At 41.6% G+C, this 16,543-nt stretch overlaps 1 protein-coding gene across 1 annotated transcript in view; it reads right to left on the bottom strand.

Annotated features, from left to right (window-relative positions):
• Positions 1-16,543, bottom strand: part of SLX4IP (SLX4 interacting protein) — a 184,043-nt gene that overhangs the window by 149,100 nt on the left and 18,400 nt on the right.

Genomic DNA, 16,543 nt, shown 5'->3' with positions numbered 1-16,543 from the left:
TCCAGACCTTCCCAAAGCTCAGCCACAAAGTCCGAAGCCGGGGTTCTCTGAGACACTCTGCTCCCCTATCATGAGGTACCCTTTTCAGTTCCCATAGTTTCCACAGGTCTGTTTCTTCCTCCAAAGAGCCTTGATTACCACCAGCCCGATACACTCCTTACTCTCTAAATAAGGCACTAGTAGTTCTCTTGGGCAATTTTTCAGATCCTCACCTTGTGCCCCCCAAGGATTCTCATCTTGTCTATGAAGGAGCTGGACTACATCTGTGTTTTTCAATGTGTTTCATGTCATCTCCCCCTCCTTCCCCCCCCCCTGCCCCCAGTTAAATTCTATGCAGGACCCAATACATCAGACCCATGGCAGCTGAGCCACTCGGGCTGGAGGAGGGACAGGGATCTGGCTCAGGCCCCGTGGAAGGCAGCGCTCCCAGGGAACACTGTCGGAAACCCTGAGCGCGATGTTCTCTGGGGCCCCTGGCTCTGCCTGGGATCCCATCCTCCAGGGAAGAGCAGCTTCATGTGAGCCGTCCCACATGCTGGCCCAAAGGAGGAGAGAGACGAGAGGGTGAGGACCGACACTCAAGCCGAGACCAGGAAGCGCGGGCAAGACCAGCCGTCGAGCAATGGCCATGACCTGAACCCAAGGCTCCCTCGGTGAGAGCGAACTCCTGGATGCAGGTGCCAGAGGGAGGCTGAGGTAAGCTGCAGTCCACAGCTCAGTGGTAAGACAGTGACACCCCAGAGAGCACCCATGCCTCTAATCAGCAGGCTGCAAAGACCAACGAACTGCTTTTCACTTTGGGATCTGGCTTATACACAGTGGTTAAGGGGAGAAAGAGGAAGTGACCAAGGCAGCAGGCTGAGCTGTAGAGGATCGGGGTCTCCACCACTGAAGACCCCTCAACCCAGGCCCCGCTCGGCCCTGTTGGCCTTCCGTTTGGGGTTAACCATGATCCTTATTTGACCACAAATGAAAGAAAAAAAAGAAAGAAAAGAAAAGGAAAAAAACTCCACATAGAGACTTTTAAGGACACAGATACCTAAATGAAGAAAGAAAGGGGGTCTAGAGAGAGAACAGCTTTTAATAGCAAATTCCACAGTTGAGACATTGCCTGGGGACTCATTCAGTGGCATTAATGACTCCCACAAACACATGAGCTCTCAACATCCCTTTAGACTGAAGACTATCTTCTTCAGAATTATGAAGTACCTTCAGACATTGCTTAAACAAGTCTTCATTTACTTGACGACACGAAGTGTTGTTAGACCAACAGATCATTCACAAAATTTTTAAAAGGTTGAAATAAGAACTCTGGTAGCTTAAAAAAAAAAAATTGCAAAATAAGCTACTTCACGAAATACACTGAAGGAAAAAAGTTAAAAAAAAAAGTTAATCACAATAATTAATATTTGTTATGAGGATGATGATGGAGATAATGCCTAATGTTTATTAAAATGGCTACTTTGTTAAGCACTTAATATGCATTTAACCCTCACAATAACACTAATATAAAAATAGTGCAATTAGCACAGGCTATGCTTATGCTGCTGGTCCAGAGAACACACTTTGAGAGCCAGTGCTTTAGAGACTACAGGGTCTGTCTTTTCTCTTCCTCCCCTTTGTCTCTGAGCTTCATTTTGGACCCAGGTAGGATGGTAGTAGAAGCACGTGTCCCAGTCTCACACACCAGTGTGCCGGTCCACAGGCCAGGCACCACCACAGTCCAAAGAGACAGACTGAATGCCGGCCACCCCACATGGCTTTTTCTTTCTTCCAAACAAAAGATATCAGAAATGCCAAATAAGTCAGCTGTTCACAGACCAAAATACATTTTCAAAATACTTATTTTTAAGGAGCAACAATGTTCTAGGAATAATTTATAATACCAAAATGGATAAACAAAATGAAGTCTTATTTGAACTAGAAAAATATCCTTGCACTGGCAAAACGTGATTAAATACTTCATCATCCTTATCAGAATTAAGCAAAATGAACAGCAATTAATGTCTTCAACTACTATTGGCTTTGAAAAGGCCCATATCAGGTAACAAGGCAGTGAAAAGGGAAAAATGCTAACACTTTCTAAGTGGTGACTCTGCTGAGATGGACGATTATCCCGGAAAGGAGTTTATATTAACACCACTTAATTAACCCTATTTCCTATTTAACAAGTGGGTACTTAAATCACTTTCCAGAGTGCAGGTCAATGGTGATGCCCTGGTTCAAACACAGGCCTTTCTGCCTCCAACGCCCAAATTCTTTCCACTATATCATACACAAAAAATTCCTCCAATAAATGTTTAGGGAATTATCAAAATGTAGGACTAGACAGGTCATTAGAGATGTGCTAATTCAACACCTCATTTAATAGATACAAATAGATAAGATTTAAGAGATAGGAACATATGTGGCAAACAATCCCCAGAGATGGCCACCAACAATTCCTCCCCTCCTTCACATAAGCACACTGCTCGTCCCGTCAAGATGAGGAGCTGGGCTTCCCTGGTGGCGCAGTGGTTAAAAATCTGCCTGACAATGCAGGGGACATGGGTTCGAGCCCTGGTCCGGGAAGGCCTCACATACTGCAGAGTAACTAAGCCCATGCGCCACAACTACGGAGCCTGCGCTCTAGAGCCCGTGAGCCACAACTACTGAAGCCCGTGCGCCTAGAGTCCGTGCTCTGCAACAAGAGAAGCCACCACAATGAGAAGCCCGTGCTCTGCAACGAAGAGTAACCCCTGCTCACCGCAACTAGAGGAAGCCCGCATGCAGCAGCGAAGACCCAACGCGGCCAAAAAATAAATAAGTAAATTTATTTTTAAAAAAAAAGAAAGAAAGAAGAGGAATCTATTTCTTCTCTCCTGACCTTGTGATTTGCTGACCAATAGAATATGGTGTCAGAGTCTGCCAACTCCAGATTCAGCCCTTAGGAAGCCTAGCATCTTCCAGTGTCATGTTCTCTGGGAAGCCAGCACCATGCTGCAAGGGAGCTCAAGCTAGACAACTAAATGAAAGATGCCTTGTGAAGAGAGAGATGCATCGTGGAGGAGGACTGAACATGGGAGTGAAACCCTCTTGAGCTTACCAGCCCAGTGGGTATTTGAACGCATCCAAATGAGTGACCCAGTCAACGCCATGTAAAGCAGAAAAACTGCCACTAAGATTTTCTGACCCATGGAATTATGGAAAGTTTCGGGCTAGCTGGTTACACAGCTAACTGCTGGTTACATAGCTAACTGAAACATGAGGTTAACTGACCTGCCCATAGTCAAGAATCAATACTAAGGACTGAAATCTAAGCCCCCGGAATTCTAACCCTGGCCACCTGCCACTGTAGCCCACCAGGTAAACTGACACACGAATGGAGCACCCCAAAGACCGAGTGACCTTTGGGCTTTGCCACAATATCCCGTAAAGAAACAGATCTGAACAAAATGACTGTACTCATTTGTTCACACCTCAGCTCTGCAGGACTGTCTCTGTGTTCCTCTCACCTATGGCTGCTTACATTTTGACACATTAATTTCTCATTACAAACCCCCTGAGGATAGGGACAGGCAATCATCACCCTTGTCTGTGTCTCTAGTGCCTAACCCAGGGCTTTGCACGCCAGGGATAAACGAAGATTTGCTGACACCTCACATATGAAAAGAATTAGACTAGTCCTCATGCCAAAGAATTATGAGACAAAGAACAAATAAGACGCTCAGGCCAAGTCCCTCTAACACTATACAGAATGTCACTGTAAAATATTAAATAATTACTGACGGCCCATGACATGCATAAAGTGTTCTTTTCCCAAACACTTTGACAGCACTGTCTTTTATTATTACTCTGATACCCACAAGAAACTCTGTCAGACAGATAGGAATAATAGCACTACCCCACAGCTGAAGAAATGGATGCTCAGAGAGGTAACACAATTCACCCAGTCATCCACATTTCACAATTGAAGCCACAACATGATATCAGGAACCCTGATCAAAAGTCTGATGCTAATTTCATCTTCTAGAATCCCTTCCTCAAAAACCTGAGGATCTAAATTTCAAGAAGTACTATAAAAGAACCTAGAGTCATATGAACAGAATATAGAGAATCACAGAAACTTAGAACAAGACATGATCTCAATACTGATCCATAAGAGACTGAATTTTTCAGGTCATGAAAAGTGGGATGCCAGACCTGGCACATGCCTTGCCAGAATCTATATGACACTACATCTTTGTGAAACGAACAGTATAACATTCTTCCTCATCTCAGCTCACACTTGCAAAACACAGCATGTGCCTGTGTGCTGTATATGGTCACTATTACAAACTCATTCTTTACTTGGTGTTTCTAGTAGTCTTAAAATCAGAATGTTATTGTCACATGCTACTCACATGCAACAAAGCGACCTATGCAATGGCCTTGTTTCCTGTATTACTTAATCCTGGGTATTCCAAGAGGTTACTACTAGAGACACATCGAAAAGGCCAACAAGAATAAATGAACACTGGGCTTCCCTGGTGGCACAGTGGTTGAGAGTCTGCCTGCCGATGCAGGGGACACAGGTTTGTGCCCCGGTCTGGGAAGATCTCACGTGCCACGGAGCGGCTGGGCCCGTGAGCCATGGCCGCTGAGCCTGCGCGTCCGGAGCCTGTGCTCTGCAACGGGAGAGGCCGCAACAGTGAGAGGCCCCGTGTGCCGCAAAAAAAAAAAAAAAAAAAAAAGAATAAATGAACTGTGCATCCTTACATCATTTGGCTAATGACTGGACTGTTGCACGTGTGGGCCGTTCAGTGAAATATCATTTCCATTCCCAGGGATTCTGGGATGCAAGGACCCTCTGTTAATCACCACCCTACATCTCACTTCCTCAGCCACGCATCCCCAAAACTCACAGTAACAATAACAGTTAGGAAAGGTGAGTAGGAAGTACAGTAACTGTTAAAAACACTGTGACTTCAAGGACTTTGTCCCAGTCGAACCCTCCAGCCTTTACTGCTAGGACCAGGGCTGGGCTGGGGCCCCAAAGCCGTGCAAGGACCAAAGGGACCCTCACTCTCAGCCCCTCGCTTCCGCTTCTGGAATCTGGAAGTGAAGCACACCAGAGGAATCTTGTGTCACTGACAATGCTTTCTCCGAGGCCACTGTGGATAGTTTGGGTTGTTCTGTTTCCTACCGCTGTGGTTAACGGTGGTGTTTCCCGGCGAGGAGAACTATAAGACAGAGCAATCTAAACACCCACAGGCTAACAGGCTATAGGTGAGGGCACACACACAACTCCCAGGCAAGCAAACACCGGCATTTAGCACGTCATGATGATGTAGGAATGAGCCAGCGATTTTAAAAGCACTCTGGCTGCTGTGCTTCCTTGGATCAGGACATCTGCAGAGAGGTACTTTACAAAACACAGAACAATGATGCCCTCTACAGCCCTCAAAGAGAATCCAAGGAACGTACTGAGTTCTTGTATCTGTGAGAGATCCTGAATCTACTTTCCTACTAAGAATTATTTTTGACACCAGAAGAAGTTAATAACATACACATGTGCTTTGTGTGTATGTTGGAAAAAATTAGCATATCATGGTCTAACACTAAAGTGTCACTTAAAATATGATTATGTCCAAAGAATTAACATCATTGTACTGGAATAATTTACTTTCCTGAAGGCCAAATAGAAGCAAACTCTATACATTGTCATTTTGGCTATTTTCAAAAGAATTACTTAAAATATTTTCAAAGCGAAACTGTGGACTCCTTAAAGGAGAAACAGGTTGAGATGCAATTTTTTTTTGACAAAAGAAATAAACCACAAATTGAAGATTACAACATTCTCTGTCTGGGACTGAAAAAAGACCAGTAAGAAATAACTCTAAGCTTGAGTGACTTTCCTGTTTCCCATAAGCCACGAGGAAAGATATTTCTCATCTTTCTAATAGGGAAAGTGAGGGATACCAGGCACCTCGGAAATACTCCGGATTACTCAAGGTAGATACATAACAAGCAGACCACAGGTCCTTCTTCTTGGGAAATGTGGCTGGGAACATTATGTTGTAAGAGCATGGGTAGATATAGATATAAATAATTGGAGAATATATATAACACGGGCAACAGAAGCTGCGCATAGCAGTCAAAGGAACAAAGTGAGAGGGTAATCGATGCAGGAAAAGTTTAGATGTTGTGTGAAAATAAAAGAGAGTCTTTGGTCAAGCCTGGAAAAAGCTGATGAGCATAGACTACAGAAGAAAAGGTGAGAGGGAAAAGGAAGAAAGAAAACCACAGGCCAGATCACTGCAGAAAATGCAAATGCATCGGCTTCATAGGAATAGGTGGGCCATGTTCCCAAGTTCCAAGATGAAAATATGGGTCAAAGTTAAAGAGGAAGGGGGAGAATAGTTATCAGAGTGCCTTGAATTGAGCTGGAGAGTTTAGATTAGGTCTGATTAAACAAAAGGAATTACTCTGATCGCTTAAGCAAGGAAGTGACAGGGTGAAAACGGTGTTAAGAAAACATTATCCTGGCACTTGTCTGGATGCACTGGAATGGCAGGACAAGAAAGGCATAGAGATCATCCAGAGATCAGTGCAGAAACATAAACGACAAGGATAATAAAGGCTTGAATTTATAAGAAAAGGAGAGAGAAGATGCAAGTCCAGTACACTGTGTTGAGAATGGATGCAGGAAAGACAGGGAAACAGCATAATTTGGCGAGCCCATGATGTGAGGGTAGAGCCAGGGACATTCAAAGCAAAAGCCAATTTAGAAGAAAATGTGATAAACTGAATTCTTAGTGCAAAGTTTTAGGGATCAGTTTAGGCAAAGACTTCAGGGAGGCAGGTGGAGAGTTGAAACTGAAAAGAGGGTGAGAAGCCAGGGCTGTATTTAAACACTTTCTAATCATTCCCAAAAAGAATAGATGTGCTGATACACATGGGGAAGGACTGGGGAAGAAGCCCAGAAAACTGGGTGTCTGGCCAGGGAAGCAGAGAGAACACTTGGAAAAGGAAGTTTCATTTCAAGTCCAACAAGAACGTTGTTTCAAAGTCATCAACACTCAGAACAAATGCTCTCACTGGAGTGAGAAGGTCCCTGAAAACTTTAAGCCTGATGCAGCATTTAATTGGGTGACGGCCGGTACACTTTTATGAATTGTATTCCAAATCTATCAAGTACTCAGCACACATTTAGTTGAATAGTTCCCAGCGTGAGCAACGTAACAGAACAGATACTGTGCAGTAGGGAAGGAAGAGCAGCCGACTGTAGTTGGTGTGTGTGTCATCACCACTGGGAAAACTCGTAGGGATCCTGTGTGCTTTTAAAACTTCAAGCTCGCCCAACAAATAGACAAAATTAAGAAGCAACTGGAAGATGAAGAGTTTAAGTTCTGGGGGAAGAAATACAGAGCTACTTCTCTCACCGTGGAAAGTTTCACAAAGACAAATGCCTTTGTAAAAACATTCTCAGGGTTAAAGGTTGCACACCCGTCCTTCAGATTTATTTCTACTAAAGAATGTAACCATTTAAAACTTTTGTGATTTATTGTGTTAGGACACTTCAGTTTTAGTCTTTCTCAAAATTTAATAGAGTCATTAACTAGAACTCGACTGATATGAAAATATTTGCATAAATCTTTTTTTCAATACACAAAATCAGTGCATCTATTTCCAAATGAGTGCTGATGACAAACTACTACATTCCCCTTTAGGTAAATGAAAAACCTAGGGCACAGAATTTAAGTTATTCACTGAGGCAAACCAGCAAGACAAAAGCCCATTTGCTATTCAACTTTCACTCTCTAGAAGTTCAAAGAGTTGCTCTTCACTTTTTGTAAAGGGGAAATTACTGTCAATTCTTGGGCATATTTCTTTTTGTGGTTGTTCTAAGGACTGCTGAGACTAAGGTTAACTGAAATTCAGAGAAGATAAAACTATAATTGCTACAAAGGAATGGAACGAAAAACAGATAGTAGAGATGCGGGGAGATTTTTTTTTAATGTAAAATCTCTCCTCTCTTTGTTAACATTAATAAAATCTTAAATCTGTTACTTCAGATTTAGGGAATAACTCAGTCTTCATACCCCAAAAGTCCAGCACACCGCAACCCCGGAATAAAAAGTGGACAACTATCAACAGCAAAAGTAAAAGCTTCAAGTCTCCTGGAGTGGGTGGGAAGGAGGAGGAGAAGGTCATTACACACTCCCTGTGGAAGAAGACAAAGCCAGATCCACATTCCAGGGAAATCTGGCTGGTCTGAGTTTTTCCTTAAGTACCGATTGGCCTGTCACTAAGCCAGGCTCTGTAATCTTCCTGCTAGGGAAGTCATGAATCCCTTCTAATTAATCAAGCCCTCCCAACAAAAATTTTCCCACCCACAATAAAGTGGGCTGTGGGAAGGGAAAGCAGCAGAGCACGCTTTGTAGCCAAAAGAATTCTAGACTTTGGTGTAATACCTAACTAATCCAAGAAAACAGATGCAGGAAGCAGAGGAAATGATCTACAAACAAAGACAGACAATGAAGTAGGAGCACAGTACTGCTATGCTGGAACCCAAGTCGAAAATTTTAAATCATAAGATTGTAACTATAATTGCATGGGAGTGAGACCTGGCAACACTTTTAAAACATCTGTGAAGCGGGGAATGGATCCATAAACTTTTCAGTAGATACCATGAATACTGATTTGACACCTTCAACAATAATTTATTATTTAAATTTATTTTCTTCTTACTAAACTTTAATACATTACATGTCCATGTCTATTTCTTGCTTCTACTTGCAAAGGAAATGGAGTTGCCTTGACCTTCCTAATTTACCGTGCCCTTGCAGCCGGTTTAACCCAAGGTAAACTTCATTGAAAGCTTACTCTGACAAGGTGCAAGGAAGCAAGAGTACAGAAGGATGCACTGATTCAGACCCATGCTGTCCAATTCAGCTGCTACTACTACTACTACCTATGCGTGCCTCTAAGCACTTGAAACATGGCCAGTAGGAACTGAGATGTGCTTTAAGAGATATATTTACATACTTAAATCTGCTTATGTAATATATAAATATTTCAGACTTTGCATGCAATAAGGTCTTTGTTGCAACTATTCAACTCTGCCATTGTAGCGTAAAAGCAGCCAGGCACAATATATAAACAAATGGGAGTGTCTGTGTTCCAATAAAACTTTATTTACAGAAACAAGCAGCTCATCTGTGGGGTGTAACTTTCTGACCCCTTGTTCCCTAAAGAACTTATAATTATGGAAGTTCTAAAACACTGGGGTGGGTGCAGAGCTAGAATTAAGATCACGGAGGAGCCTTAGGGAGACATGGGTCTGCTGCCACTACTACTTTGAGCTGAGAAAGCCTTCACTGGAGTTTAGGACACATCCTCCTGCCCTGGGCTGCAGTGGCCCAGAAGTCAAGAGACCCTGAAAGCTGGGGTTCCAAGGACTTATCTCATACACCACTGCCATTTCCTGAAATTCTGGCCTAGGAGGCAGTTATAAGAAAGAGGTGAAGGCCAGGGTCACAGCAGTGTTTTGTTTTGTTTTGCTTTGTTTTTAAAAAGCCCTCTTCTATGCAGGAAGGTCAGAAGACCTTTCTTCATTTGAATAAGAATAACCTGTTTGCAGGGATAATTAATACCATTCCAAGGAAAGTCTCAGAATAAACAACTGAGGTGCAAGTGGCAAATTGTTTGGTATTCACCTGCTTTTCTGTTAGCTTGGAAACCGTGCTCTATCCAAGTAATTTTCAGCCCAGATGGTCAAAAGTAAATGCATCTATATGAAAATTTGCATAAGTTAATTCCTTTTAACTTTTATTCATGTGATTTTTTATCATAGTAATCCATATACACAGATTAAAATGACCTATCAAAAACAGTCCTCTTCTGCCCCATCCTGGCTCTACCCTCCTGGCTCTACCCTCAACCCAACTTTCACTCACTAGGAGACACCACACTGAGAACTTCATCTATGTCATCTGGTATTTACTAAATCGTTCTAAATACTTCGTTTATACTGTAATCTTTTATTATTTCAGATTTAAACACTATCCATGGAAAATGAAAACATAATGCTTGCAACCCACCCGCTCACACATCTCCTTCCCCAGACTTCCAAAATTTGAAGATCGCAACATATGAAGTGTTCGAAGCTGAGTCATGTAGTTATACTATGCTTACTTTTCTATCTTGCATAATCTTTTGTTTGCTTAGAATTAAGGAATAGTTTCCCATATTCCTACCACTAAATCATTCCCACACTCTGACCTACAGAAACTCCTCTCAATACATTTAAGTACATGTGGTATTTTATTCATTTCCTTTTTTGTTGGAGACATCTTTCATAGAACCATCTGTCCTGTTCCAATTGGACTGGTTACTCTCTAAGCATTATACACAACTGATCATCATGGTATTTGCTTAGGCCCTCACCTGCTGGATTCCCTATTTCCTAGATCCCAATCTCACCCTTCCTCTGTTCACTGTCCCATCTGGGAAAAATCATATCCTTCCTAAAATAGGGTACGTTAGAAGAAAATTTTTTTTAGCCTTTGCAAGTCTGAAAATGCCTCTATTCCACCTTAACATGTGATTGAAAGTTGAGCTGTGAAAAGCATTCAGGGCTGGAAACTGAGGCAGGAGGTAGATGGGCCACAACCCCCCCACCTCCCCAGGGTAAGCAATTGGAGATTTGTTCCCTGTGAACCCATACTCCAAGATGAGAATAGCAGGACAATTGAGAGAGGAGGCTGGGCCCTGCCCAGATAGAAGATAAGAGACCACATATTTCTCATTCTCCAAGTCAAGGAAACTTTGTCGACTAGAAAGCTCCTTGGAGGTCAAAAAAGGAGGGGGGAGCCACCCCACAGTAAGAGGCCAACTACCCATAGGCCTCTTCGGTGGAATCCATCTTGGCTGAGAGATGCACGTGCACACATGGGAGGATCCTGAGATGTTCCAAATACGGACTCAGAACCAGGCAAAGCAAAGTGATAGACCAAAGGAAACCCGGAAGAAATGCCCCATAAAAGTGATTCAAACTACCACAAGGGTGCGACTCTCTCTGAGTCCGCCCGTGTGTCTATCCACACATCCTCTACTCTTTTTTTTTTCTCCTAATAAACACTTTACTTGTTTCACTACTTCCTGTCTTTGTGGGAACTCTTTTCTGCAAAGCCAAAGGGCCAGGGCCTTGTCAATGACCACTGGTCTAGTGGCTAGGTTTCTGTGCTTCACTGCCACAACCCGACCTCAATCTCTGGCCGGGGAACCAAAACCCTGCTTCAAGCTGCTGCAGGCCGAGGCCATCCAAGATCAGAAACTATTATCCTCAGAATATCTAAGGAATTGTTCCACTGTCCACAACTATAGCTGCTGAGAAGGCTGTTCTGAATCTGATCCTCTGTATGTGATCTGATTTTCTTTTAGGATCTTCTCTGAATTCCCGGTGTTATGAAATTATAGGATGATGCGCCTTAGTTGCAACTTGTTTTCCTTGCCTTTCTTAGGTGCACTCTCACAGAAACTTGCAAATAGCAACTTTGTGCCATCATTTCTAGTAATTTTATCGTATTACTTCTTTCATAATTTTCCTCTCCACCATTTTCTTTGTTTTCCTTTCTAGAACTTTTTCATATCAATTTCATATCAATTTTTTTTTCAAAATCAATTTTTCATATCAATACTGTACACCTCTAATTTTCTTGTATTATCTTCCCATTTTTTTAACTATTATCTTTTTGCTCTACTTTCTGGGCAGTATTCCTTATCCATCTTCCCATACTTTACTAAATTTTTATTTCTATCATATTTTTAATTTACAAGAGCTCTTACCTATTTTCAGGAATTTCCCTTATTCATAAAATCCTGAACGTGTCACATGGTTATAATAGTCTCCTTTTTTGCTTTGAGGATACTAATTATAATGTTTTTAAAAGTCTTTTCTTGCTTACTAGAATCTCTCTGATCCTCCAGTTTTGCTCATTTGCTTTTCTCTCTCTTTTTCAGTTCTCTGGTTTTCTGTTTCTCAAGTTTTCCTTAAATCTCTGGTGGTATCTTTTGTCCATTCATAAGTAAGAACAGACAATAAATCTCTGACTGGAAAGTTTCTGTACATGGGTGGAACTTACTGACTGCTGGGCTTCAGGAATCCAGTGGGGGACTTAGATATCTGGTTGGGGGATGCCAGATGCAGGCCCTACTTATATCAGACAAGTAGACTTTAGGTTAAGTATGACTAGAAACAAAAAGAGATATTTCATAATAATTAAAGATTCTATTCAACAGAAAGAGCAATCATAAATTTGTATATATGTGTTAATATAGCCTTAAGATATACAAAGCCAAGATCAATAAAAGGACAAATATACAAATCTAAAACCATAGTTGGAGATTTTAACACACCTCTCTCAACTGATCAAACAAGTGGACAAAATATGAGTAAACACAAAGCAGATTTTTTACAATAGAATCAACAAACCTGACTTGAGTCGGATACACAGTTCAACGCACCTGACAAGCAACACTTTTTTCAAGTGTTTATAGAACATTAACCAAAATATCAATAGAGGAATTACGCTAAACAAAATGATTATGCTAATAACAAAACGATTATTAGAAAATTTCCAAAAATACTTAGAAACTATACAATATACATCTGAAGAAGCCATAATCAAAAATGAAACACAATGAAAATTAGAAAATATTTTGATTTGAATGGAAGCAAAATTCCTACTTTAACAGCATCTCTATCAAAACAAGAGGATACAAGTCAAGTAGGTACTTAGAGAGAAATTCATAGCTTTAAGTGCATATATTAGAAAAGAAGAAAGGCTCCAAAATCAATGATTTAAGCTTCCCCCTTAAGAAGCTGAAAAAAGAAGGATAAATTTGCTCAAAGAATGTAGAAGGAAGGAAATAGTAAAGAAATCAATAAATAGAAAACAAGTATGCTACAGGAAAATAAAATGAAACCTGAATTTGGTTCTCTGAAAAGACTACTAAAAATAACAAATCCCTATCAGCACTAATCAGTATCATTCCTTTGGAAAGGCAAATCAAAACCACAATGAGATATCACCTCACACCTGTTAGAATAGCTACTATGAAAAAGACAAGAGATAAATACTGGTGAGACTGTAGAGAAAAGGGAACCCTGGTGCATGGTTGGTGGGAATGTAAATTGATGCAGCCACTATAGAAAACAGTACGGAGGTTAATCAAAAATTTAAAAATAGAACTGCCATATGATCCAGCAATCCCACTTCTGGGTATATATCTGAAGGATATGAAATCACTATCTTGAAGAGATATCTGCACTCCGTGTTCACTGCAGCATTATTCACAATAGCCAAGACATGGAAACAACCTAAGTGTCCACTGACAGATGAATGAATAAAGAAAATATGGTATACACATGCAATGGAATATTATTCAGCCATAAAAAGGAAATTCTGCCATTTGCAGCAATACAGATAGACCTTGAGGACATTATGCTAAGTGTAGTAACTCAGACAGAGAAAGACAAATAAATACTGTATGATTTCACTTATATGTGGAATCTTAAAACATCAAATTCATAGAAACAGAGTAGAATGGTGGTTGCCAGGGGCTGAGGGATGGGGTAAATGGGGTGATGTTGGTTGAAGGGTACAAACTTTTAGTTATAAGATGAGTAAGTTCCGGGGATGTAATGTACAGCATGGTGACTAGAGTTAACAACACTGTACTGTATACTTGAGAGTAAAGCTCTAATGTTTTCACCATGACAACAACAAAATGGTAATTATGTGAGGGACGTGTTAACTAAAATTACTGTGGTAAACATTTTGCAATTTATACATTTATCAAATCAACATATTGTACACCTTAAACTTACACAATGTTGTATGTCAATGATATTTCAATCAAGCTGGAAAAAATATAATCACCCATTTGGAAGGTTCAAGCCTAGTTGTCAGAGTATTTGGAAGCCAGGATAGCTGAGAGATGGCATCCTAATGCCTAAAAAGGGTAGGAGAGAGAGAGGAGTTGGGAATAAACTCATTCCAGTTAAGTCCGGAGTTGTGAAGAACTTCAACTTTCAGTTCTTTGTATCAGCTTAGCACATAAGACAAAGCTTGACACAGAAATAAGTACTTAATTTGTAGATATCCTCATATAATACTCTTTGGGTTCGTATGGGTAAGTTTGTCCACAATTTCTTGGAACAGGAGCTATTCAAGAGAGCTTTTCCTTCATCCTCTTGAGAAACTGTGGGTTTCATGAAAATGCAAAAAAAAATCTCTGCTCGCTGACCAAGGGAAGCAGCATGGAAGCCTGCCATCCACCCAGGGCTTTGGCAGGGGCGGGGGGTGGGGGGCAGGGGAGGGAGAACAGCAAAGAAAATACTGGAAAATACTAAAAACACTAAGCTTGTGCCATACACAGTTGTGGGTTGCAAAGTCAGACTACCCACAAGGTGGTGGAATCCCAAGCCCTGAAATGAATATAAACCTGGTCCAAACCACCAAAATGCCAATGGCTCCAGCAGAAGTAAACTTGAAACCGCTCCACTGCTCTGCAGGGCTGAGCTCATAGGGCTTTCCACCCGTGTATTTCACACTTAGTAAATAACAGTGGAAATAACAGAACAATCTAAAAGAGGCTATAAAATAAACTACTTTAAGATTATGAAGGAGATAAAAGAAGGATATGGAAACATATTGAAAAAAGGGACAAGTATATATATAAAAAAAGAACTGGTAGAATTTGAATTAAAACAAAACAAACACAAATTCTCAAATGAAAAATACAGTCACTAAAAATAAACAAAGAATAGAATAAATACAGATTAAAAAGGAGAATAAATACTGATGACAAGCTTTTAGTAAGCTGGAAGAGATCTGATAAAAAGCACTCTGAATGCAACATACAGACATAAAGAGAAGAGAAAAAGGAAACGGAAAATGGCCAAGCAGAGTTCATCAGAGCGGGCACGTGGTGACTGCAGCAAGAGCAGGTGTGCATGTCCCCTGTTGCCCATGACACCCTAGGGCAGTGCACAACAATCTGGCTGGGCGGGATGTCAGACCTTCAGAATGGGATCCCAGTGCTTGGGTTGTGGGCCTTTTAAACTGCATGATAAGGAAAGCACTTGTTCCTTGCCTGTGTGATCAGACAGAGGCAGGGACACCAACACAACATCATGTGTAGAATCTTCCATATAATGTGTCAGAACTCTGACTATCCCTAACCTGCTGGCTTGACACCCATGGTTGGGGTCACTCCCTCACCTGGCATGATCTGGGAGTTAGGTTCCAAGTCTTGCTGGTGCAGCTGTGAGATCAGGCAATCTCGTAGCAGAAGTTACCACATCAGTATGTATGTCTTGGAAATCAATTGACCCAGCTCTGGCATAATTAGGGGCCTAGGGTCTAAGCTTTGCGGCTGACGAGGATTGTCTATCCGAATGGACCACAGCCAGTTTGGGCGAAGCTTTGCAAGAGGCCCAGTCCTTTTCTGAGCAGACAGCCTGCAGGCACTCAGTCCTGGATGAGTTAACATCACCCTCTAGCACATAATAAACAGTTACGTGGGACTATTCAACAAACTCTGTATAAGAGTTCCAGAAGAAGAGATCAGAGAGAACAGAGAGGAGCAGTACTTGAAGAGAAAAAGGTCGAAATTTTCCAAAACTGATGAAAGACTTGATTCTTCCAAATGAAGATGTACATTGCATCCCAGGCCAGATAAATAAAAAGTCTGTATCTCAAGATTTCACAGTGAAACTATAGAATATCAAAGACACAAAATCTTAAGAGCAACCAAAGAGAACCAAGATATCTTGATAAGCAAGATAACAAAGAAAGAAATCACGATGGGCTGACAGTAGACTTCTTTGCTGACTAGTCTCCATAGTCTCCACAGATGCACCCCCAGATTCTCCCCCTCCCTGTGAGCACAAGCTGCTTCTCCCATGGAGAGTTGCAGCTTCCCTGGAGCTGACCCTCTGAGTGCTCTGACCAACAGAATGCAGAGGAAATGCACGTGGGACTTCTGAGCTCAGGCCTTCAAGGGACGGACAAATTATACTTTTTTCTTCTCGCAACTTTTGCTCTGGGACACCATCCCTCAAAACTCAGCCACCAAGCCAGGAGAGGAGCCCAAGCCACACAGAGTAGCCGCCTGAATGAGAACTTAGGGCAACAATTAACAGCCCCAGGTGAGATTCCAAGCACAGCCAGGATCAAGGGCCAGCCACATGCGCGGCCAGCTTTGATGTGCAGGCTGAACTCAGTCCCCAGATGACTGCAGCCCCAGCCAACATCAAGAGGAGAAACCGCCCAACTGATACGAGGCGACCTACAGAATCCTGAGAGAGAATAAAATGGCTTCTGTTTTAAGTCACTACATTTTAAGGCGGTTTTAAAGCATCAACTGATAATTAAAACATTTCTCAGTTGCAATAAGAGATTTCAAAAGACAATGGAAAAATACCTTTAAAGTGCTGAGAGGAACTGATGTGCAACCTAAAATTCTAAAACAAACTTTACTTTCTAGAGGAAAACCAAAAGACATTTTTAGA

The sequence above is a fragment of the Monodon monoceros genome, unplaced genomic scaffold (assembly GCF_005190385.1).
Source record: "Monodon monoceros isolate NGI ecotype Baffin Bay Population unplaced genomic scaffold, NGI_Narwhal_1 Super_Scaffold_13, whole genome shotgun sequence".
Taxonomy (NCBI): domain Eukaryota; kingdom Metazoa; phylum Chordata; class Mammalia; order Artiodactyla; family Monodontidae; genus Monodon; species Monodon monoceros.
The sequence above is the reverse complement of the archived record's forward strand: the minus strand, read 5'-3'. Positions and strand labels throughout refer to the sequence as shown.